The sequence below is a fragment of the Pseudophryne corroboree genome, chromosome 6, assembly GCF_028390025.1.
Source record: "Pseudophryne corroboree isolate aPseCor3 chromosome 6, aPseCor3.hap2, whole genome shotgun sequence".
NCBI classification, from domain to species: domain Eukaryota; kingdom Metazoa; phylum Chordata; class Amphibia; order Anura; family Myobatrachidae; genus Pseudophryne; species Pseudophryne corroboree.
The window spans coordinates 442781724-442806050 of NC_086449.1; the positions used below are offsets into that span (position 1 = coordinate 442781724).

Below are 24327 nucleotides of genomic sequence, written 5' to 3' on the forward strand. Positions count from 1 at the left end.
TTTTAATATCTTAATATGTTTTTTAATTTATGAAACATTGTTAATAAATGTTACACATTTACACGTTGGCTCTTTCTTTCTACTTAACTCCTGATATACAGTGCAGCCGTTTTTCTTTCTTTTGTCTGCCCTATCACTCCACATAGTGTTGTCGGCAAGCGCAGTCTCTCAGGAGTCGTTCATTACAAATTTTTAATTATAAATATCTATATTATTAATATTGCTGTTTGAGGCACTGTTTAGTAGTTTGTTTTTGGTTGTAATAATGTTTTGCTGTCTCTTGAGTTTGGAGACACCCTAGGTAGATATGATGTCTCCCTAGATTGTCATTTTAATTGTGTACGTTAAATGTGTTATATCGTTGGTAAATTTGTCATATTGTTTTCATCTTTTTATGTTGTATCTTATGTTTACTATAGGTCCGATCGCGACTGACCTGCGGACACCATGGATATCTCTGCCGGATGCGCCCTGAGACCCCTTCCGCATGCATTGCGTAGTCATGGCGACAGGGAGATCGGGAGAGGAAGTGATCAGTGGTGCGGTGGCCGGAAACAGGTGTGTAGTAGCGGAGATCACGGAGGACATGCACAGGTATTTAAAGGTATTTGTATGTTCTGTAAAGTGATCTTGTATGGTACTGAGGATGCTCCGAAACATTTACTGCTGAAATACAAGTGATGTTGGCTATCGTATAGTCTCCAGTGCCGTGTTTGTGTGGCCTTCTCTGGAAAATTGCTGAGTGCCGCACCACCGAGCTGCTACACATTTGAAATAGCGAGGGCACCGGCGGTCATTGATTATTACGGAGTGCCAGACCTGGGACTGTTTTATATATATGTATATATATATAAATCCAAACGTGGAAAGAAGGCACTCCAGAGGCACAATCAGATAGAAAAAGCTGTATTGAATGTGACGTTTCGGGGATAACCCCTTCCTCAAGACATAACCAACAAGTGTAATCAGTGAACTTACCCATATATGTACCCCTGAGCCGGCAGCATCATCCCCCGTCTCTCCCGCCGCTTCTCCCGTCTCTGGCCGCAACTGTGATGCACTTCCGGGTTGTAGCTCTGCCTGGTAGGCATGGCAACCCAGGCCGCTTGCGTTCCATCCCGGGAGGCTCATTGTGCAGTCCGGGCTCGAGCGCTGCTGGTGGTCGGAGGCTGATATTACCGCATGGCTCCATACAAAAATCTACAACCAAAACATATAAAAAAATACATAAAATCAAATGGCCGTGGAGCATCAATTATAGAACTTCAGGTCATTATTGTCCCATATAAAGTATAGTCGAGACAATAGTAAGCTAATCATACCATAATAGGCTAATCATACCATAGTGGCACCTAATCTCAAAACATATATTAAAGCTATAGGATCCCTACATAAGACTATTCCAGTTGATTTTATCATTGAGCCCATTAGGAAACATAGTATTGAGTCTAAAAATCCATCTTGATTCAGCCAGGAGTAGAGCTTTCTGGCGATCACCACCCCTTATGGACAGGGGAATATGGTCGATCATGAAATATTTCAACATGGACAAAGTGTGACCCTTAGATTTAAAGTGGCGTGCCACGGGCTGATCTAAATTTCTACCAGCTAGACTAATAGCAGAACGGTGTAGAGCCATTCTGTCCCTAAATGGCCTCGAGGTCTGTCCAACGTAATAAAGCCCACAGGGGCAACAAATTACATAAACAACAAATTCTGTTCTACAAGTAAGGACATGCCTGATATCAAATGATTTGTCACAGTGTGGATGAGAAAATTTCTTGCAAGGCTGCATATACTTACAGGTGGTACAGTTTAAACAACTATAGCATCCAGGAGGTTTATAGTATACATTAGGTATAATCTCTTTGCCTAACACGGAGATATCCGATCTGACCAACCTGTCCCGGAGATTACATCTCACATCACACTTTGTCCATGTTGAAATATTTCATGATCGACCATATTCCCCTGTCCATAAGGGGTGGTGATCGCCAGAAAGCTCTACTCCTGGCTGAATCAAGATGGATTTTTAGACTCAATACTATGTTTCCTAATGGGCTCAATGATAAAATCAACTGGAATAGTCTTATGTAGCGATCCTATAGCTTTAATATATGTTTTGAGATTAGGTGCCACTATGGTATGATTAGCCTATTATGGTATGATTAGCTTACTATTGTCTCGACTATACTTTATATGGGACAATAATGACCTGAAGTTCTATAATTGATGCTCCACGGCCATTTGATTTTATGTATTTTTTTATATGTTTTGGTTGTAGATTTTTGTATGGAGCCATGCGGTAATATCAGCCTCCGACCACCAGCAGCGCTCTTGAGCCCGGACTGCACAATGAGCCTCCCGGGATGGAACGCAAGCGGCCTGGGTTGCCATGCCTACCAGGCAGAGCTACGGCCCGGAAGTGCATCACAGTTGCGGCCGGAGACGGGAGAAGCGGCGGGAGAGACGGGGGATGATGCTGCCGGCTCAGGGGTACATATATGGGTAAGTTCACTGATTACACTTGTTGGTTATGTCTTGAGGAAGGGGTTATCCCCGAAACGTCACATTCAATACAGCTTTTTCTATCTGATTGTGCCTCTGGAGTGCCTTCTTTCCACGTTTGGATTTATATGTATGTATTGGACTACGGCACCGGGGCAAGCTGCTTGACATGAAATTGAGTGCCGGCTGATTTGTATCTGTGTATATATATATATATATATATATATATATATATATATTATACACACAACACACACACACACACACACACACACACACACACACACACACACACACACACACACACACACACCATATACATATATACATACATACATGTATATGTATAATATATATATATATATATATATATATATAAAATATATATATATATTTGGCACATAATGGTGGTGTAGCCTTGCCTTGCTGCTGAGGCTGCATGGAGTGAAACTGCTTGTGGCTGGAGGCGGTCCTGGAGGCAGAGCCATCAGTGCTGACTGATGGCCTGGCCCTACAAAGGCTTACGGGGGAGCTGCTGCGGCTGCACATGCGCAGCAGCTCCTCCATTGGCCATCTTTCAGTTACCTTGGAGTTGATGTCGCGATCGGAGCTTAGCTCCGCTCACGGCAGCCGGCCGGCAGCATGGGAGTTGACGGCGACCACTGAGGGACATCCAGACCAGTCAAACGGAATCTGGTCCGGTGTCCCGGTGTGCCAATCCACCGCTGACTGAAGGGGTTGGGTACAAAATCCTGTGAGTGAGAAATCTGACGTACAGGATGCTGACCGCAGCATCCAGACAGTCAAAATCCACACAGATCCTGTTAAGTATTTAAACCCTGCCCCTCCTGCAGCCTAACCCTAATCATCCCCTCCCGCAGCCTAGCAACACCACCCCTACGCCTGAAGCCTAACCCTAACCTCACCCACCCTCGCAGCCTAACCCTCCCCCCTAGTGCCCAAACCTAACCCCCTGTACACACCATCGGGATTCTGACCGTTGGGGTCCTGCTATCGGTACTCTGACCTTCAGGATCACAATGTCAGGATCCTGACCACATCCCCACAGAAGGGGGTGTTATATTTGAATATTTTCCATTTATTAGAATTTTATGATTCTTTTCTATGACAAAATACAGACAACGTTGAATTTGCAAAACAATTAAATCAATTTATTGGTATTTGAGTGTTTTTGAGGTATATAGAAAGTGTTTTACTTACCTCACAGAAGGTTGGAAAGTATAAAACAGAGAGCTCCAGGAGAAATCCATACATCTGTGATATTCCTCACCTCCACATTATACCTTATTAATATACCTTCCTCTAGCAGCCATGGCGTTATTACAGACTACCAACTGTTGGAATACTAAGCGGCACAGGGGATACTGTACCCCTCTGCCAGGGTCCGCCCCCGGCTGAAGCACACTGACATCATTAGCTCTCCCTATTGTGCAGCTGCAGAACCAGGCAGCCAGAATGTGAACAGGCCACACACACACACACACACACACACACACACACACACACACACACACACACACACTCGTCCTCGTCCTCGTCCTCGTCCTGAGTCCTGTCCCAGCGTATAAATAGTACAGTGGCTGCTGCTTTTTTTGCATGTGACAAGATAGATTATAGATTTTATTTTCTATATGTATTTTAAGGTTGTTTAAATTGTCTTTGTTCCACTACAAGAAAACTTCATAAAATAGTTGTTTCTCAATTAGGTTGGAGCTGTAAACAGTACCCAGGTATTATTAAACTATTAGTTTAAATCTGATATATGTTATTGGATTAAATTGAATGTACACAATCCATACCTTGCGACATGACTTCCCTCTTAATTTATGATTGCAATCACTTGCGTTCAAATACCTTCCTTATCAATTAAATAGATAAACACAGTTGACGCCAATCATATATTAAGAGGAATGTCCAGGAGCAGATCATTTTATCCCACCTGGAATGGGTTGTGTTGAGAGGGATGCACAATCTAATTAACACCCCCTTTCCCCCGGGAGCCCCTGTTTTATAAGCCCTGTCCCCTCCCCCAAGGCTTAGTCTGGCCCTGGTGGTAACATTAACTTTAGAAGATCCATATATATTATAGATCTAAATACACACTTGACTTATAGAAGTACAGTAATGTTTATTTATATTTTAGTGAGCAATGCTACATTTTCACGTTTGTTGCTGGTTTTTTCATATTTGTTATCTTTTGGTTTTATATGTTCTTTGTACTGTGTATGTAACATGTTGTTTTAATATTTGTGTTTCTTTTTTTTATAGACACATTTTAATTTCTTTGTATGTCCCACGATGACATGTTACTGATTGGCGTCCCTGGCAGTCGTTGCTGAATGACAACACAGCACATGTGATGCCCAGATTCTGGCACACATGTCCAGAGAAGATGGTGGTGTTTGGAGGTATGTGCCATCAGCTGGCAATTAAAGTTTACATATGACAGTTCACTATGATGAAGAGCTAGCAAAAATGCTTGTGGAGTGCTGGAAATGACAGTGTAGGCGCCTTTCTTCATATTGTGAACAGTGTCTACAGTACATGGATGATTCTGCCCATTTGTACAACTTTCTGTGCTTGTATGCATGACATTATGCTGCAGAATGTGACTCCAAGCACAGTAGCATCATTTCATGGCATTAGGAAAACTTGATAAATTTTCAATCATTTTTGATTTTTACATTTTCAAGTTTTCAGAACATAGTCTGTCTGTTGCAGACTTACATAGAGAACAAAATAAAAACCATAAAAAACTTTTACTAATACTTTGAGGAATATGATGCAGAGGTGCAAATTAGCAATTGCAGGTGCTTGTATATTCAAAGAAAAGCATAAGGAAAATCATTTTTTATAATTTATAATACTGCTTGCCTGGCTCATGTTGTTATTATAAATAACAAATATAAATTCATACTTACAGAGCAAAGCCATGCAAAGAATTCAAAATTATTTGGTTACTATGGAAACATTGCTGAAACTGGTACTACGTATAATAGTATGGCTTATATTATGCAAGTGTCCTGTCATGAGGATGAATATTATTAACTAATTAATATCAATTTGTTCACATTCCTGTAATACAGTTTATCCAAGTGTTTACCTGGAGTGCCAAAAGAATGCTATCAGTACTTGGCTGGGTGCTAAATATTAATAAAAATAGTGTTATGTCCAATGTTACAGTATATATACAGTAGTTTATATGATTTAGAAAGGTTGAAAGCGGGCAAGCTTTTGTGTGAAAACTATTTATGGCACCTGCACAGTGGCGTAAGTTCGTCCCAATTGGCCAGAGGCAAATTCATACCAGTTGCCCCCCCCCCTTATATTTAGATAAATATGTGTCTGTATGTATGTGTGCATATATGTATGTGTGTGTGTGTGTATGGAGTGTTCTGATTTTTTTTATATACTGTATACAGGTTGAGTATCCCTTATCCAAAATGCTTGGGACCAGAGGTATTTTGGATATCGGATTTTTACGTATTTTGGAATAATTGCATACCATAAAGAGATCATGGTGATGGGACCTAAATCTAAGCATAGAATGCATTTATGTTACATATACACCTTATACATACAGCCTGAAGGTCATTTTAGCCAATATTTTTTTATAACTTTGTGCATTAAACAAAGTGTGTCTACATTCACACAATTCATTTATGTTTCATATACACCTTATACACACAGCCTGAAGGTCATTTAATACATATTTTTAATAACTTTGTGTATTAAACAAAGTTTGTGTACATTGAGCCATCAAAAAACAAAGGTTTCACTATCTCACTCAGAAAAGTCTGTATTTCGGAATATTCCGTATTTCTGAATATTTGGATATGGGATACTCAACCTGTATATAGTTTATTTATATACATTTCATTGTCTTTTATTTTAAATCACACATTTCTTAGCAGTCATACCCAGGATTAGAACCCACTGACAGCAGATACTTTACTGATGGAGCTATTTGCTCCAGTACAGGAAGCATGAGAATTGTAACTATATGAAGTTATGTGTAATTGTCAGAGAAGTATCTTCATATAGTGAAAAGATTGCGGCAGCCATCAATTAACTTATTTCAATGGTGTCACAGAATGGGAGGAGAAGAGCCCCCCTTCAGAGCAGGAGCCGGGTGGCAGATGACTCCGTTGCCTCCCAGAGTTCTGCCTCTGCACCTGCAGCATTTTTATGCCTCCCAACTTTCTGTCTGAAGAAAGAGGGACATCTGCATGTACCGAAGGTGCGCACCCAAAATTAGTGAGTGTTGCCTTGCATGAAATGTCATTCCAGCAAGCCATGTCCTCGTTTTACATCACTGTGGTGGTGAAAGGGGGCCTCCCACCAAAATTTGAACAGTTGGGAGAGAATACATACTATTTACCGGTGGGCGGGATGCCAGCTGTCAAGATCCCGACAGCAGCATCCTGCCTTCCAGAATGCTGGCAGCAAGGCGAGCGCTAAGAGTCCACTTGTGGGCACACTGTGGGCTCAATGGCTTGCTGCACCAGCCACAGGTTCTATTCTCACTCTATGGGTTTCATGGACACCCACAAGTGGGAATAGCCCCTGTGCGCCGGGATTCTGGCTGTTGGCATTGTCAGATGTCGGGATTCCGGCATCGGTATCCTGACTGCCGGAATCCTGACAACTGGCAAATTGATTGCTTCTCATTGGGAGGTATGACAATTTGTGAAAGTTCAACAGGAGGAAGATTTTTCTTGTCAACTGCTTATTACTTTTAAAAACCTAGTGTAACCTACACTGCCTTATTTTAACTTGGCAATGTTCGGGTTAGTGGAGAAGGGCTTACTTCTGCAGTGGTGGATTGGCAGAAGGAGAAGCAGCTAGCTGTGAGCTATTGTGCTGAAGAAGTAGATCATGAGCAGTGCATGCGTATGTATGTATGTATGTAAGTGCTTCCTTCTTCTCTCCTGCATCTTTTACTCCTTTCTACCATCTCTCAGCCTCTACAACTCTCACTCCCTGCTTCCCTCTCTTAGCCCCTGCACCTCTGACCCCCTACTTTCCTCTCTCATCCCTTGCACCTCTTATCCCATATTCCTCTTTCATCTCCTCCACCGCTCACTCCCAGACTCCCTATCTTGCTCCCTGCTCCCATCTCTTAGACTCTGCATCTCTCGCTCCTATAGCAAATTAAATGTAGTAGGAACAAATGGTGTCTCTCCCTTCACCCACTGCCACTGCCTTTCACCCACTCTCTGGTTACCCACTGCTTCTCCTTGTCACTAGAGATGTGCACGGACCCTCATTTTTATGTTTTAGTTTTGTCAAAACTAGTGATGAGCACCGGAAATTTTTCGGGTTTTGGTTTTGTGTTCGGTTCCGCGGCCGTGTTTTGGGTTCGAACGCGTTTTGGCAAAACCTCACCGAATTTTTTTTGTCGGATTCGGGTGTGTTTTGGATTCGGGTGTTTTTTTCAAAAAACCCTAAAAAACAGCTTAAATCATAGCATTTGGGGGTCATTTTGATCCCAAAGTATTATTAACCTCAAAAACCATAATTTCCACTCATTTTCAGTCTATTCTGAATACCTCACACCTCACAATATTATTTTTAGTCCTAAAATTTGCACCGAGGTCGCTGGTGGCCGACACAAACACCTGGCCCATCTAGGAGTGGCACTGCAGTGTCACGCAGGATGGCCCTTCCAAAAAACACTCCCCAAACAGCACATGACGTAAAGAAAAAAAGAGGCGCAATGAGGTAGCTGTGTGAGTAAGCTAAGCGACCCTAGTGGCCGACACAAACAACTGGCCCATCTAGGAGTGTCACTGCAGTGTCACGCAGGATGGCCCTTCCAAAAAACACTCCCCAAACAGCACATGACACAAAGAAAAAAAGAGGCACAATGAGGTAGCTGTGTGAGTAAGCTAAGCGACCCTAGTGGCCGACACAAACACCTGGCCCATCTAGGAGTGGCACTGCAGTGTCACGCAGGATGGCCCTTCCAAAAAACACCCCCCAAACAGCACATGACGCAAAGATAAAATGAAAGAAAAAAGAGGTGCAAGATGGAATTGTCCTTGGGCCCTCCCACCCACCCTTATGTTGTATAAACAGGACATGCACACTTTAACCAACCCATCATTTCAGTGACAGGGTCTGCCACACGACTGTGACTGAAATGACGGGTTGGTTTGGACCCCCACCAAAAAAGAAGCAATTAATCTCTCCTTGCACAAACTGGCTCTACAGAGGCAAGATGTCCACCTCATCATCATCCTCCGATATATCACCGTGTACATCCCCCTCCTCACAGATTATCAATTCGTCCCCACTGGAATCCACCATCTCAGCTCCCTGTGTACTTTGTGGAGGCAATTGCTGCTGGTGAATGTCTCCACGGAGGAATTGATTATAATTCATTTTAATGAACATCATCTTCTCCACATTTTCTGGATGTAACCTCGTACGCCGATTGCTGACAAGGTGAGCGGCGGCACTAAACACTCTTTCGGAGTACACACTTGTGGGAGGGCAACTTAGGTAGAATAAAGCCAGTTTGTGCAAGGGCCTCCAAATTGCCTCTTTTTCCTGCCAGTATAAGTACGGACTGTCTGACGTGCCTACTTGGATGCGGTCACTCATATAATCCTCCACCATTCTTTCAATGGGGAGAGAATCATATGCAGTGACAGTAGACAACATGTCCGTAATCGTTGTCAGGTCCTTCAGTCCGGACCAGATGTCAGCATCAGCAGTCGCTCCAGACTGCCCTGCATCACCGCCAGCGGGTGGGCTCGGAATTCTGAGCCTTTTCCTCGCATCCCCAGTTGCGGGAGAATGTGAAGGAGGAGATGTTGACAGGTCGCGTTCCGCTTGACTTGACAATTTAGTCACCAGCAGTTCTTTGAACCCCAGCAGACTTGTGTCTGCCGGAAAGAGAGATCCAAGGTAGGTTTTAAATCTAGGATCGAGCACGGTGGCCAAAATGTAGTGCTCTGATTTCAACAGATTGACCACCCGTGAATCCTTGTTAAGCGAATTAAGGGCTCCATCCACAAGTCCCACATGCCTAGCGGAATCGCTCTGTGTTAGCTTCTCCTTCAATGTCTCCAGCTTCTTCTACAAAAGCCTGATGAGGGGAATGACCTGACTCAGGCTGGCAGTGTCTGAACTGACTTCACGTGTGGCAAGTTCAAAAGGTTGCAGAACCTTGCACAACGTTGAAATCATTCTCCACTGCGCTTGAGACAGGTGCATTCCACCTCCTATATCATGCTCAGTTGTATAGGCTTGAATGGCCTTTTGCTGCTCCTCCAACCTCTGAAGCATATAGAGGGTTGAATTCCACCTCGTTACCACTTCTTGCTTCAGATGATGGCAGGGCAGGTTCAGGCGTTTTTGGTGGTGCTCCAGTCTTCTGTACGTGGTGCCTGTACGCCGAAAGTGTCCCGCAATTCTTCTGGCCACCGACAGCATCTCTTGCACGCCCCTCTCGTTTTTTTAAATAATTCTGCACCACCAAATTCAAGGTATGTGCAAAACATGGGACGTGCTGGAATTTGCCCAGATTTAATGCACACACAATATTGCTGGCGTTGTCCGATGCCACAAATCCACAGGAGAGTCCAATTGGGGTAAGCCATTCTGCGATGATCTTCCTCAGTTGCCGTAAGAGGTTTTCAGCTGTGTGCGTATTCTGGAAAGCGGTGATACAAAGCGTAGCCTGCCTAGGAAAGAGTTGGCGTTTGCGAGATGCTGCTACTGGTGCTGCCGCTGCTGTTCTTGCGGCGGGAGTCAATACATCTACCCAGTGGGCTGTCACAGTCATATAGTCCTGAGTCTGCCCTGCTCCACTTGTCCACATGTCCGTGGTTAAGTGGACATTGGGTACAACTGCATTTTTTAGGACACTGGTGAGTCTTTTTCTGAGGTCTGTGTACATTTTCGGTATCGCCTGCCTAGAGAAATGGAACCTAGATGGTATTTGGTACCGGGGACACAGTACCTCCAACAAGTCTCTAGTTGCCTCTGCAGTAATGATGGATACCGGAACCACGTTTCTCACCGCCCAGGATGCCAAGGCCTCAGTTATCCGCTTTGCAGCAGGATGACTGCTGTGATATTTCATCTTCCTCGCAAAGGACTGTTGGACAGTCAATTGCTTGGTGGAAGTAGTAAAAGTGGTCTTACGAGTACGACTTCCCCTCTGGGATGACCATCGACTCCCAGCAGCAACAACAGCAGCACCAGAAGCAGTAGGCGTTACACGCAAGGATGCATCGGAGGAATCCCAGGCAGGAGACGACTCGTCAGAATTGCCAGTGGCAGTGACATGGCCTGCAGGACTATTGGCATTCCTGGGGAAGGAGGAAATTGACACTGAGGGAGTTGGTGGGGTGGTTTGCGTGAGCTTGGTTACAAGAGGAAGGGATTTACTGGTCAGTGGACTGCTTCCGCTGTCGCCCAAAGTTTTTGAACTTGTCACTGACTTATGATGAATGCGCTGCAGGTGACGTATAAGGGAGGATGTTCCGAGGTGGTTAACGTCCTTACCCCTACTTATTACAGCTTGACAAAGGCAACACACGGCTTGACAAATGTTGTCCGCATTTCTGCTGAAATACTTCCACACCGAAGAGCTGATTTTTTTGGTATTTTCACCAGGCATGTCAATGGCCCTATTCCTCCCACGGACAACCGGTGTCTCCCCGGGTGCCTGACTTAAACAAACCACCTCACCATCAGAATCCTCCTGGTCAATTTCCTCCCCAGCGCCAGCAACACCCATATCCTCCTCATCCTGGTGTACTTCAACACTGACATCTTCAATCTGACTATCAGGAACTGGACTGCGGGTGCTCCTTCCAGCACTTGCAGGGGGCGTGCAAATGGTGGAAGGCGCATGCTCTTCACGTCCAGTGTTGGGAAGGTCAGGCATCGCAAACGACACAATTGGACTCTCCTTGTGGATTTGTGATTTCGAAGAACGCACAGTTCTTTGCTGTGCTTTTGCCAGCTTGAGTCTTTTCATTTTTCTAGCGAGAGGCTGAGTGCTTCCATCCTCATGTGAAGCTGAACCACTAGCCATGAACATAGGCCAGGGCCTCAGCCGTTCCTTGCCACTCCGTGTGGTAAATGGCATATTGGCAAGTTTACGCTTCTCCTCCGACAATTTTATTTTAGATTTTTGAGTCCTTTTTTTACTGATATTTGGTGTTTTGGATTTTACATGCTCTGTACTATGACATTGGGCATCGGCCTTGGCAGACGACGTTGCTGGCATTTCATCGTCTCGGCCATGACTAGTGGCAGCAGCTTCAGCACGAGGTGGAAGTCGATCTTGATCTTTCCCTATTTTTGGAACCTCAACATTTTTGTTCTCCATATTTTAATAGGCACAACTAAAAGGCACCTCAGGTAAACAATGGAGATGGATGGATACTAGTATACTTATGGATGGACGAGCGACTGCCGACACAGAGGTAGCTACAGCCGTGGACTACCGTACTGCGTCTGCTGCTAATATAGACTGGATGATAATGATATAAAAAATATATATATATCACTACTGCAGCCGGACAGGTATATATTATATAATGACGGACCTGCTGGACACTGTCAGCACTGCAGACTCCTAAAGTAAGCTACTAGTATCAAGAAGATAGAAAAAAAAAAACACCACAGGTAGGTGGTATACAATTATGGATGGACGAGCGACTGCCGACACAGAGGTAGTTACAGCCGTGGACTACCGTTCTGCGTCTGCTGCAGTGCTAATATAGACTGGATGATAATGATATAAAAAATATATATATATCACTACTGCAGCCGGACAGGTATATATTATATAATGACGGACCTGCTGGACACTGTCAAGTGTTTTATTTCAGAATGCCTGAAAATGTATATAGGATTACAGGTACACCACGATTATTCCGTGTTTTTATTGGTTCCAGCACTGTGCCAGATTATCAGTTTTGGCAGTCTAACAGAGGACGGGTATATGGTAATACACATTTCTACCTTTTCCTGCATTGTTATGGACTTGTGTCTCCCCTTCACACCATCGCTGACACTTGCACTTGCTGTAGGAAGCCATAACTGTGTGTAATTTTCACAGATGTTCAAATGACTACAAACAACACACAGCGCTGCCAAGTGGCCACCATGTAACCTAAGTTGGGAAATATATATGTGGGTTAAAAGAGGTGCCGGACCATAAATTGGCCGAACATTGCTAGTATTTCCAGTCAATTTTGGCCACCTCACTGCCAACAATATTGTTCATTAATATTGGCCAAAGGCTGGCTGGCTAATCTAAGCATCAGAGCAGTGGCACAAACAGTTTAAAAGAATATAGCACATTTATGAAACATTGCGACACAGTTGAGGCAGACAAGATGGCAGTTTAATAAACTATACAATCCCATAGAAAGAATGTTTTCATTAATCAAAAAGAAACCCCGGGGCAGTATAGGGAAATGGAGGTGGCGAATGTAGACTGGTAAAGCATTGATTTATTGAGAAATATTAATTTGAGGCCATAAAAGAATATAATGTTATTAGCCATAATGACACAAGAATCATGTCACATTGGCCCCGCTCTCTCCCCATGAACCTACAATACACTGTATTATTCTCCCCATCCTGCCCACTTCACTAGGAAATTGGCTGGATGTGGGCAGGCCACTGACTCTTCTGGTAACTTGGTTAACTCGCCAAAAATGTTTTAGTCTCCTGGAGGTTTTATGAGAGTTGGTAAGTATTGTATACTTTGTAGGTCAATAGTATTGATGCCTAAGAGTGAACATAGGTTCAGCCAGACTGCAGTTGTTAACAGTAAGGTTATATGATGCAGTTTAGCAGCTGTGTTACTTTGGGTATGTTGTTCAGGGTATCCGGACTCCAGGTCGACAACAAAAAGGTCGACACACCTTATGTCGACGCCAATTGGTCGACACACCTTAGGTCGACATGGACAAAAGGTCGACATGGACAAAAGGTCGACAGGAACAAGGTCGACATGGAAAAAGGTTTTTCACGATTTTTTTCTTTTTTGGAACCTTTTCATACTTAACGATCCACGTGGACTACGATTGGAACGGTAATCTGTGCCGAGCGAAGCGAAGGCACCATGCCTGAAGCATGGCGAGCGGACGCGGTGCACTAATTGGGGTTCCCGGTCACTCTACGAAGAAAACAACACCAAAAAAACATAAAAAACGCATGTCGACCTTTTTCCATGTCGACCTTTTGTCCATGTCGACCTTTGGTCCATGTCGACCAATTGGCGTCGACCTAAGGTGTGTTGACCTTTTTGTTGTCGACCCTGAGTCCCAGACCCGTTGTTCAGTATAGAAAGAGGAATGTAAACTATGCAGAAACTGTGTAGAACAGTGCTGCTCAAATCCAGTATTTGGGGTTCTCTAACAGTGCATGTTTTCCATATCTCCTTGCTGAAGCACAGGTGTATTGATTACTGACTGACACATTGTAAAAAATCTAGAGGTGGTTCTAATTATTTCACTTGTGAATCTGTGAGGAGACCTGGAAAACATGCACTGTTACTGTATGTGTCCCAAGGACTGGATTTCAGAAACCCTGATGCAGGCCGATGAGGAGGGTTGATATATAATAAGCTTGCCTTTTGCAAGCTCAGACCCCATTACATTTCCGCCAATGTGTTTGTCACAATTGAAATGTGAAGACGCCTCAAGATGAATAACTTCATATTATTATCTTTTATTCATAAGGCACCACAAAGAAGCACAGTTCCATACATTGGGATTTGTATTCCTTGAAGCTTGGATGTTACGTATTTTGGATCACATATATCATGCGAGATCCAAGCTTTGCAGATGAATTACATTTTGCCTTGTTTTCAGATCTGAATTTGCAGGGAATAACCAAACCAACGAAGAGCCACTAATCTCTACTGTGAATAATTACTTTCATGGATTGAAAAGATACTTCATGTGGTTGAGATAGGGGGTATTTTTTAATTATAATGCAAGTCCAGAAAATATTAGACTTGCCATTACATCTGTTATTTACTTTACAAATCAATATGCGTTTTCCAACATGGATTGACTCCACTCCTCTGCAGTTCTCCAAAGGAGCTACAGATGTGAAATATGCAAGTTGTAAGGTACAGCAAAACCAGAGTTGGAGCTGTGTATTTTCCGAGGGTGTATGTCTGAAAGGGATATTAGTTCTGGCTGTACCTCTGGTTTACAATAATTCTGGAGCTACTAAGAGAAGCTTCTAATTTTGTAACTCAATAACAACTGGAGAGCCATAGGGTTCACTGGCATACAATCAGCCATATAATATGCTTAAAGTGGAACTGTCATGTTCTTGGTACTTATCATTCCATGTAAATGATTGGCACTCGCAAAATCTCTCCCTTTCTGTCTGGTTACATGAATGTTAATAAAGGACCTTATTCAGAGATGCACGCAGATCACTACATACCCAGCCAGAACTGCGTCTATCTCCTCACATGCTGGGGGCACCCAGCCTGTGAGAGGCCGCCTCCCGATGCCTTCGTAAAGTTGCGCATGAGCACAATGGCCAGTGCGTATACCACCTGGATGCGGCCGCAGCGTGCAAATGGGCGGCTGTGTCCAGGTCTGAATCAGCCCCAATGTGCAAATATTAAGTTGGTAAATTATAAACTGGGACATTTATAAAACTTGGAGAGAGATAAAGCACTAACTAGCTAATTGGTTGGTACTTTATCTCTTCCACTTTATTTCTTTCCAAGCTTTAATAAATCTCCCTCAAAATAAAAGTATATAGAAGGATGTTGTGCAAATTAAGTAGAATGCCATCCCTGTAACCTACGCGTCTCAACTAATGTGGCTTTCCTGACTAAAGAGATCCAGGCCTGTGTGACATCTGGGTGTTGCTATTTTAACTTAGATTTATTATTTTATGATCATGAGTTCAAATAAATGAACCACATTTAGTGAATTTACAGTATGTACAGCTAAGGGCAGAATCTTTCACATAGTATAGGCAACAGATAAAATAATGTACACTGGTATAAGAAAGTGGAAAACAGAGGTTTAAACCATAGATAACTTGTGGCACATATGTTATTATTTATTAACAGTGTCCCACCTGCAGGAAATTGCTACAAGTGCAAGAAATAATAAACTATGGAATTAAATAATACGATGAAGAAGACCTAATTTGATGTATGTACAGTATATAGTAATACAGATTGAGTATCCCATATCCAAATATTCCGAAATACTGAATTTTGTGAGTGAGAGTGAGATAGTGAAACCTTTGTTTTCTGATGGCTCAATGTACACAAACTTTGTTTAATACACAGTTATTAAAAATACTGTATTAAATGACCTTCAGGCTGTATGTATTAGGTGTATATGAAACATACATGAATTGTGTGAATGTACACACACTTTGTTTAATGCACAAGTTATTAAAAATATTGACTAAAATTACCTTCAGGCTGTGTGTATAAGGTATATATGAAACATAAATGCATTCTGTGCTTAGACTTGGGTCCCATCACCATGATATCTCAGTACGGTATGCAATTATTCCAAAATACGGAAAAATCCCATATCCAAAATACTTCTGGTCCCAAGCATTTTGGATAAGGGATACTCAACCTGTATTAACAATAATATTAGCTGGCAATATACTTAATATTTTCTCTCATTTATTAAATGTATTAAAGTAGCACTTTTATGCAGTTGATGTTGGAGGTTTGGTGGCTAGTAAGCACACACACAGTTAATTATTGTGTCTTTGTGACATGTGTTTGGGATGCAAGTGAAAGTGCCAAGTTTCTTGGTAACTTAGCAACCACAGCATCTCTTTATTTATCTTTCTCACTCAGGAAAGCAGAATTTAAAAATGAGAGCTCATAAGTCCCTGCTCAGTCAGGCGGCATCACTAGTCTTGTAGCTGGCTGGAAATTGGTTTTGTTCATCATGCCCATGTCAAACAGTCTTATAAACCAACAGTATGTGCACTGATGTTGTGGCTGTATCAGAGCTTTTTGTTTTCATCCTTTTATTTATTGCATTTTAAGGAGCAGGATGTAGAGAAGGTTAGTACTGTATGTGAAGAAAGATATGAGGAAACCAGAACTACGCCTAGAAAATCCCATGTAAACTATATTACTGTATTCTTGAATAAACAGCAAAAAACAATAGTTATTCAACATATTTACAAGAAGAAAAGGAATCATTGGCAAATCTGAAGTTAATAAGATTACAGAAAATGTGTTGGTTACAAAACCATACAGTACCTGCCCCCTCAGTATGCTGCATACTTCCCTATGGTGATGAATGGCTGCATGGCCAAATTCACTTACTTTGTTGTCTCCTTCTCCTTGGTGTAGTCCGGCAATATTGTGGTGAACCCTTCATATGAAGCTTATCAGCGTATATAGCTTTCACTATACCTAGATAATGACTATATACAGGGTATCTATATTTAAAGTTCCCCATCCCCCTTTGACAAAACCTGCACGGGCTCCCATTACCTTACAAAATCCTCTTTAAACTTCTCCCCCTCAAATGCAATGCCCTCTCTAACTCTACTGCACCATACATCTCCAACCTCATCTCCCTACATACTCCTTCCCACCCTCTCCAGTTGGCAAATGACTGTCGCCTCTCCTCTACCCTAGTGACTGCATCCCATGTGCAAATCTAAGATTTTCCCCATGCTGCCCCCCTTCACTGAAATGAGTTCCCTCTCTCTTATATTCTCTCTGACATTGCAAAGCTTCAAACGGGCACTGAAAATCCACCTGTTCACCAAAGTACACCGTTTCGCATAACCTAGTCTCAAGGCCGCTCTCCTAACCCCCTGACTTACCTTGGCCATCTCTGCCTTGCTTACTTTCTTCCATCTGCTTGCTCGCGTCTCATTTTACTTGCCTCCCCCTCTACCTAGAGTGTAAGCTCCTTGGAGTGGGGCCCTCTTCTCTCCTGTTCTCGAGTCACAACCCTCTTTTCTCGCACTTCAATTACAGCTCTCTCCTACTCAGTGACTGTCTATAACCGTATCTCCTCTCACTCATTACCGTTTATCTCTTACAATGGCTGCATGCCCCTAGTAGTACTCTGACTACTCCTTTCCTTCCTTACAGTTAAGCTGTATTGTGAACAGAGGGCATGATTCAGGTTTGTAAGCAAAGCTAAAAAGCACACAACTGTGCAAAACCATTGTGCACTGCAGATGGGGCAGATGTAACATGTGCAGAGGGATTTCGATTTGGGTGGGTTACAGTATATTGTTTCGGTGCAGGGTAAATACTGTCTGCTTTTGCATATAGCCCACAAATGTTAGACAGCTTTGTTTTTAGACTGCAATTTAGATTTCAGTTTGAACACACCACACTGAAATTGAAATCTCTAAGTTTTTGCCAATGCATGAAAACCACTTTATATCTATAGAGAGCATCCTATAATTGAGTTGTCTCTGGTTTCTGTAACAGGACCAGTTCTAGAGCCACAGGCAAATAACCTTTGGTCCCCTTTCCACTCACAACAGCAACTTTGTCAGGACAGTTCTTTCAGCATTTATAATGTGATATGACAAGAAGCTAGCACTTGCACAGCACCCACCCAACCTTGCTGGTAGAAAACATACATGCTACTAAGCAGTTGTGGTCTGCCTAGGTGGGTTGCCTAGAGGTTTAAGAGTGCTATGCCCTTTCTAGCCACATCCCCTTAAATTTATTTGCACTTTGTATTACACAGATGGAGGAAATTTGATACATAAATATACCAGTACAGTACTGCATAATATGATTAAACACATTTCTCCATGGTTTGCAAAATGTATTATTATTTTTCTCTAACTTTGCCAGTTCTGCTTTGGTGTATATATTAGTCTATCTATTCTTCCCCACAGCCCACCACCCTCATTGTAGTTCATCCCCAAAGCATCCTGCCAACTCATGAGATCTCCAACCATTTCTCTTTCTAATCCCCACAACCCTGATATTCATCACCCCATTCATTTTTCCCCTTTTATCCCACCTCAGTCCTGTTATTCATAACTTTCTACATTATCTCACAAATTCTCCTTACCCCCTCTTTGTTGTTCAACACCCTCTTTGTTTCATCATCACCTACCCAGGCTTTATTATTCAACACCTCCTTGTATCTTCATTCATCACCGCCCAATCCGTTATTCATTAGCCCCTATGTCATTCCTCCAACCCTTGTTATTCATTAGTCCCATCATTATCTCATTTTTATCATCCCCCCTACCACTGTTATTCATTTCGCCTCCCCAACATCCATCTTCATCACAACCTGCCCGTTATTCATCATAGCTTCAGAATTCCTCTTCATTCCAGACTGTTTCTCCTACCTTGCATAGTAGAAGCAGCAACTAAAGGAGTCTCTGTGTTCTTTTTATCAACGTGATGCTGCTCCCAGGCAATGAAAGGCTAGACATCGATAATGAATTAAGATAAATCCAAAAATTAAATACATTGTGTGTGTTGATGAAAGTATATTTTTTTACTAATACATTCAATACAGTGTATTTAAATATATTAGTGCACACAAATGCAATATCATTATATATATATATATATATAGATTTGTTTAGAACCGTCACTCCTTTGCTGCCAAAAGTGGATGTTCGGTGCCTTCAGTGGAAATAATAGATAATGCACATGGAGACTGCGGCACTCAATTTTCTGAAGTTGAAGAGTTTTTACTGAAGCATAATTTCAAAAGTTACAAGATGCCTTTACATGGCCGACGTTTCGGTGCTGCAAGCACCGTCTTCAAGGCAGGCATGGATGGTATTACAGGTACAACAGGTACAAGAAACTAGCAAGTTTGCTAGTTTCTTGTACCTGTAATACCATCCATGCCTGCCTTGAAGACGGTGCTTGCAGCACCGAAACGTCGGCCTTGTAAAGGCATCTTGTAACTTTTGAAATTATGCTTCAGTAAAAACTCTTCAACTTCAGAAAATTGAGTGCCGCAGTCTCCATGTGCATTATATATATATATATATATATATATATATAAACACATTTGCCCTACTTTTTTGACATTATTTATAATACTGGTCATTATAAACAGTAGGTTTGAATTAAATAAAATGTTCAAGGATGCTTCACCTGCCATGTGTATTATATAAGCTACTATTAGTCTTTGATCCCTTATGACTAGAAGTTATAATTAAATACAGGAAGGAGGGAAATTATTGAGTAAGTTTTGATTATAAATGGCAATAATTTTCATATGTTTAATTCTGTCCAGTGGGAATTCTTTTAAACTTTCAAAGGTTGAACTAAAATACAATATCCTAATGAAATGCCTTCAGAGAAACATTTTCCTCATAGGGATGATTTCTCATTAAATTAATTAATATTCTAACTAAACATTTGATATTTGAATAAAAATACCAGAGCAGACCGAATTCATTGGAATTTTAACTATAGTCACAAACAGGGTTTCAGACTCCAGGGCTAGATACCTGTACAACGCAGGCAAGATGACTGTAGGGGTAGATAATGTGAATCTGACTCCCAATAATCAAGGCAGGGAAGACAACATACCCACGATAGCGGTTACCCTGGGTGTAGGAGAGCAAACAGCTACAGTTGCAGCAGTTACTGCTTCCATGCCACTTACTATTATGTACTACTTTGGAGCACCATGGCCCAGGTAATCTGGAGATAGTCGTAATGCAGATTCCTGCAGTTAGTCTAATTTCAAGTGAAGATCTGGCTGAACAGCAGGTAGAGATTCTGAAAGGACAGATGAAAGGTTCCACCTTAGGAGAAGTCATTTCTGGGCTGCAAGTGAGAGGAAAGTGTTGAGCAGGTAATCGAAAGATTAACCTTAATCTTTGATCAAAGAATTTTGCCATAATTAAAACTGCGCTTTTATTCCAGGAAACAACATTCAGGAGAATCGCTCATTAACTACGCTTAGTTTCAGAAAGAAAGAGTGGATAGAAACAAGTGCCTTGATAAAGACACCATTGGGTGTCGAAACGCGTTGGCTATGAGGTTGTGTGAAGCAGGGTACATTGGAGGATCACCACCGCGAAGGGCTTCTGTTTCCAGGGATGCCTGTGGACTCTAAGATCTTGCCTTGTTTGTCTGCATTTATTGTAGACCATTGCGGATGGTGAGAGACCAACCATACTCTGTACATTTATTATTGTGTCTGTTTTTATGTGACGTGGAAATAAAAGCGGTGTTACACTATTATTTGATCTCAGTCTCTCTGCTGTACTGTTATTGGAGAAGAGGCTGTCAGTATAAAGTGCTGCTGTCTATTGTCCGTCTGGGAAGGACATCCCGCTCCCAATAAAGCCTGTTAAGTCTACCCTAAAAAGTAGACCAACAATTTTGGTATGAGACTTGTATGATTTTATAATTAGTTTAAGGAAAACATGTCATTATGTATATAGACTATGAATTGTTTTTCTTTTTTATGGTAATTGAGAACAACACAAGTGCCTGAGGATCCTTTGGTATTGTACATACGCTCTTAGTTTACAGGAAGCCTTCCAAGCAGCACAGATGTATGGATGTTAATGAGATCAAGCAACCAAACTAATGCCCAGATTTATCAAGCCTTGGAGAGTGATAAACTGCATGGTGAAGTACCAACCAATCAGCTCCTAACTGTCATTTTTCAAACACAGCCTGTAACAAAGCTGTTAGGAGCTGGTGTTTGGTACGTTATCATCGTGCTATTTATCACTCTCGAAGACTTGATAAATCTGGTTAAAAATTCTTACTGAACATTTTATTGAAGGAGCCTATGGAGATGCTCTTAAAGTTCAGCTCCATCTGTTACAGTTGCAGACTCCTAATCAGTCATTCCTAGATTATAAGAGACAGCCATTTAAGTGTCTGGAACCAGTTCATCCCCAGATCAACATAACCTTGATCCTCTCAATATATGTGAGACAGCCTTTTAGAATATTCCAAAGCCAATTAGGGAGCCAGTACAAGTGTTACAAGAGCAACTTACTGATTTGGCTCACTGTAAAGAATCTAAAAAATGAAAGAAGAACAGATCACAGAATTTAAACTTTCATTAATTGCAATTCTTGATATGTGATCTACTTATTAATCTATACCATATTTGTAGGAATCAGATTTTCAAAGCACAGAAGAAATATCTTGAAGTGATTTTTGAATCCAAGTGTTTCTTATTGCGTAAATATTTAGTATCACCTTGATGTATGACAAAAAGACCTCTGCAGGTTTCAGAAATATCTGCTAATATCTGTCATACATCAAGGTGATACTAAATATTTGTGGAGTGAGCCACAAATATTTAATGATAAATGGGTCCCTCAGGGGTAGATTTATTAAAATGGTCATAAGGTTCGTTATAAGCAGGGTCCCGCTTTACAGCATTATCGTGGTGAAGCGGGACCTCTTTTCCGGTGAAATTACTAACCCTGCTGTGTACGTTATGGGAACGCATTATCACACCCCTCTGGTGATACACGACCTCCCATAACGGGCATCCGCTTCGGCTGCAGTCACTTCTTCCGCACCTGCGCCATCTAGTAACTCCCAGTGTGCAGTTCGGGAGTTAGGCTGGCGCATGCGCAGATTGTTGTTGTGGACACCGGTGACAATAAAGTTTTTTAACTAAGGAACAAAAAAAAAAAAAAAAGGAGAAACTGCAAAGACTGCGCAGCGCCAGGTCCGGCCGCCGAAGAGGGAGAAGGTAGAAGAGATGAACGTTCGGTCACACCGAACGTTCATAAGTAAGCTAGCTCATCGGTGCTCTATCTGACAATAGAGGCACCGATAAGGCAGCGGGCGCATACCGCCCCTGCTAACAATAGTGCATCGCCGGCATCATACATCAGGGGAACCGCTATCTGCGGCACGTAACGTGTGCAGATAGCGCTTTTCCCCATAAAGAATGATATTAAATCTACCCCTCAGTTCCTGAGGATTTGGTGTTTACATTTTGAGTATCCAAACAGATCCCTATCTGAGGTCCCTCAATTCCCACCTGCAGTCGCAACCCCCATAGATTTACCAGGCTTGAGAATGCTTGGTCCTTGTAGCTAATTCCGCTGTAGCCTATGGCCTATACTTCACATAATTAGCCAGCAGAAAGATCCCCCAGAACCCTCCTCAGCAATGGCCACAGTGCATATGTGGTCAGCAGGACTGCACTTGTGCAGGAGTTCTGCTTCAACTCAGCACATTGCAGGGATGGGCTCCTTTCAGAGCCCCTGTTCCTGCGGTTACTCCATAATGCATGGTGCCGGTATAATCGCATACTGCTGATAACATGCCCAGATTGCATTGAATATGTCATTAATGATCAACAGAACTCTGAATAAAAACATAGATCTGGAATTTCTCTAATATTTGTACTTCTTTGGTTGTGAATACTTACTCCATATCCTCCTATGTCCCTTCCATTTGCTCAGTGTCTTTCCTTATTACCCTCTTTTGAAATATCTGTTTTCAAATACAGTTTTAATTTTTGTTATATATTTTGTATTACAGATTTTATTTCTCCTGCAGGGTCCACAGATTATCCACAGGATAAACATTGGGATATGAGGTAGCAGCAGTGGATTGGCACCACCGATCAAAGCTTTCGGCCTCTCAGAATGCAACGGGCCAGTCCCCTATATCCCCGCCTCCTGGCTCAGGCAATTCAGTTGTTTTTTGTTTGGTGCAGCAGGTGCTGGACCATGGTCAATGGGCTGCTGGTTTTTAGCAGCAATAAGATTTTTATTATTTTATTTTTATAGTCTTACTCTTTTTTTGAGCGATCTTTCTAAAAAGTGTCTTATACATACCTTAGAAAGAGTCGCTCCAACAAGTCCCCGCCTGGTCGCGACAACGCTTACCCACGTGTACAGTGCTGTTTCGGCGGGCATCTGTGTAGGATGTACTACCAAGTCCAGCAGACATTACTAGGCTGTGGCCGGAGCATGGGTAGAAGGTAAGGCATCGGTTCTGTTTAGCAGGGGAAACATGAAATACAGCCGCACTGTTTCGGGATGGAGACTACCGAACATTCGCTGGTGCGGCTGCCACCTCGGGTGTACCAGCATTAGGCCCCAGGTATCATAGGCTCCAGGGGAGGTATGAGGCCGCGATCCCTGGGTTTGATGTCAGCAGTGGGGAGTAAGATGCTCCCCTGATCACTCCTCCCCAAGGTTAATGACCAGTTTCCTCCAAGTTTCCCGCCATGAACTGATTTCCTGCTTCCATCTGAGACGCTGTGTATCTAAAAGGACCCAATTACAGCATAGGCGGCTGTATGACTGGTGCGTCTGTGTTCAATTGGGCGTCTGTGTTCACTGTAGGTTCACGGGGCGGTTGTATTAGTGTCTAGATCTACTCAGTGTTCACTAATATTTTGGTTGATCCTGGAAGCAGGGTGAAGTCTCTCTGTATCCCACTCTCCTGAGCTGGGTGATACAGAACGAAGTCTCTATTGAGTGTGAATAGTTGGATAAGTGCCTGATGCATATTAGTCTGTAAACTATTGCTGCTGTTTCTTTCGCTGTGCGACGGAATACGTTTAAAATCTTATCTAAGGTAATGCAGTTATGTTTTTCCTACATTCTTGAAATGTATCTGTAGTTGAATATGTGCTCATATTGCCAGGGCCGGTGCAAGGTTTCTCGGCACCCTAGGCAAAACTTCTGCCTATTGCCCCTTCCCCCTACCCACCCTTCAGATGAAAGGCATGCTGCTCTCACCCCCTCCCCCCTACTCTGTTAAAAGTTTGCTGTTCTATCCCCCCCATCATCTGTGTGCATGGTACTGCTCATCCCCCCAGACTGTGTACATGCCTGCTCCTC

At 42.6% G+C, this 24327-nt stretch overlaps 1 long non-coding RNA gene across 2 annotated transcripts; it reads left to right on the forward strand.

The window, feature by feature from the left end:
• The first annotated feature begins 435 nt into the window (after window positions 1-435).
• LOC134935351 (uncharacterized) lies at window positions 436-20731 on the forward strand. 2 transcript variants are annotated; one of them, XR_010180080.1, is made up of 3 exons: window positions 436-558; window positions 4798-4937; window positions 20411-20731. It is a non-coding gene; the product is annotated as an uncharacterized LOC134935351 (long non-coding RNA). The 2 variants fall into 2 exon arrangements; XR_010180081.1 differs by lacking the exon at window positions 436-558 and adding an exon at window positions 2424-2508.
• Window positions 20732-24327: the final 3596 nt, after the last annotated feature.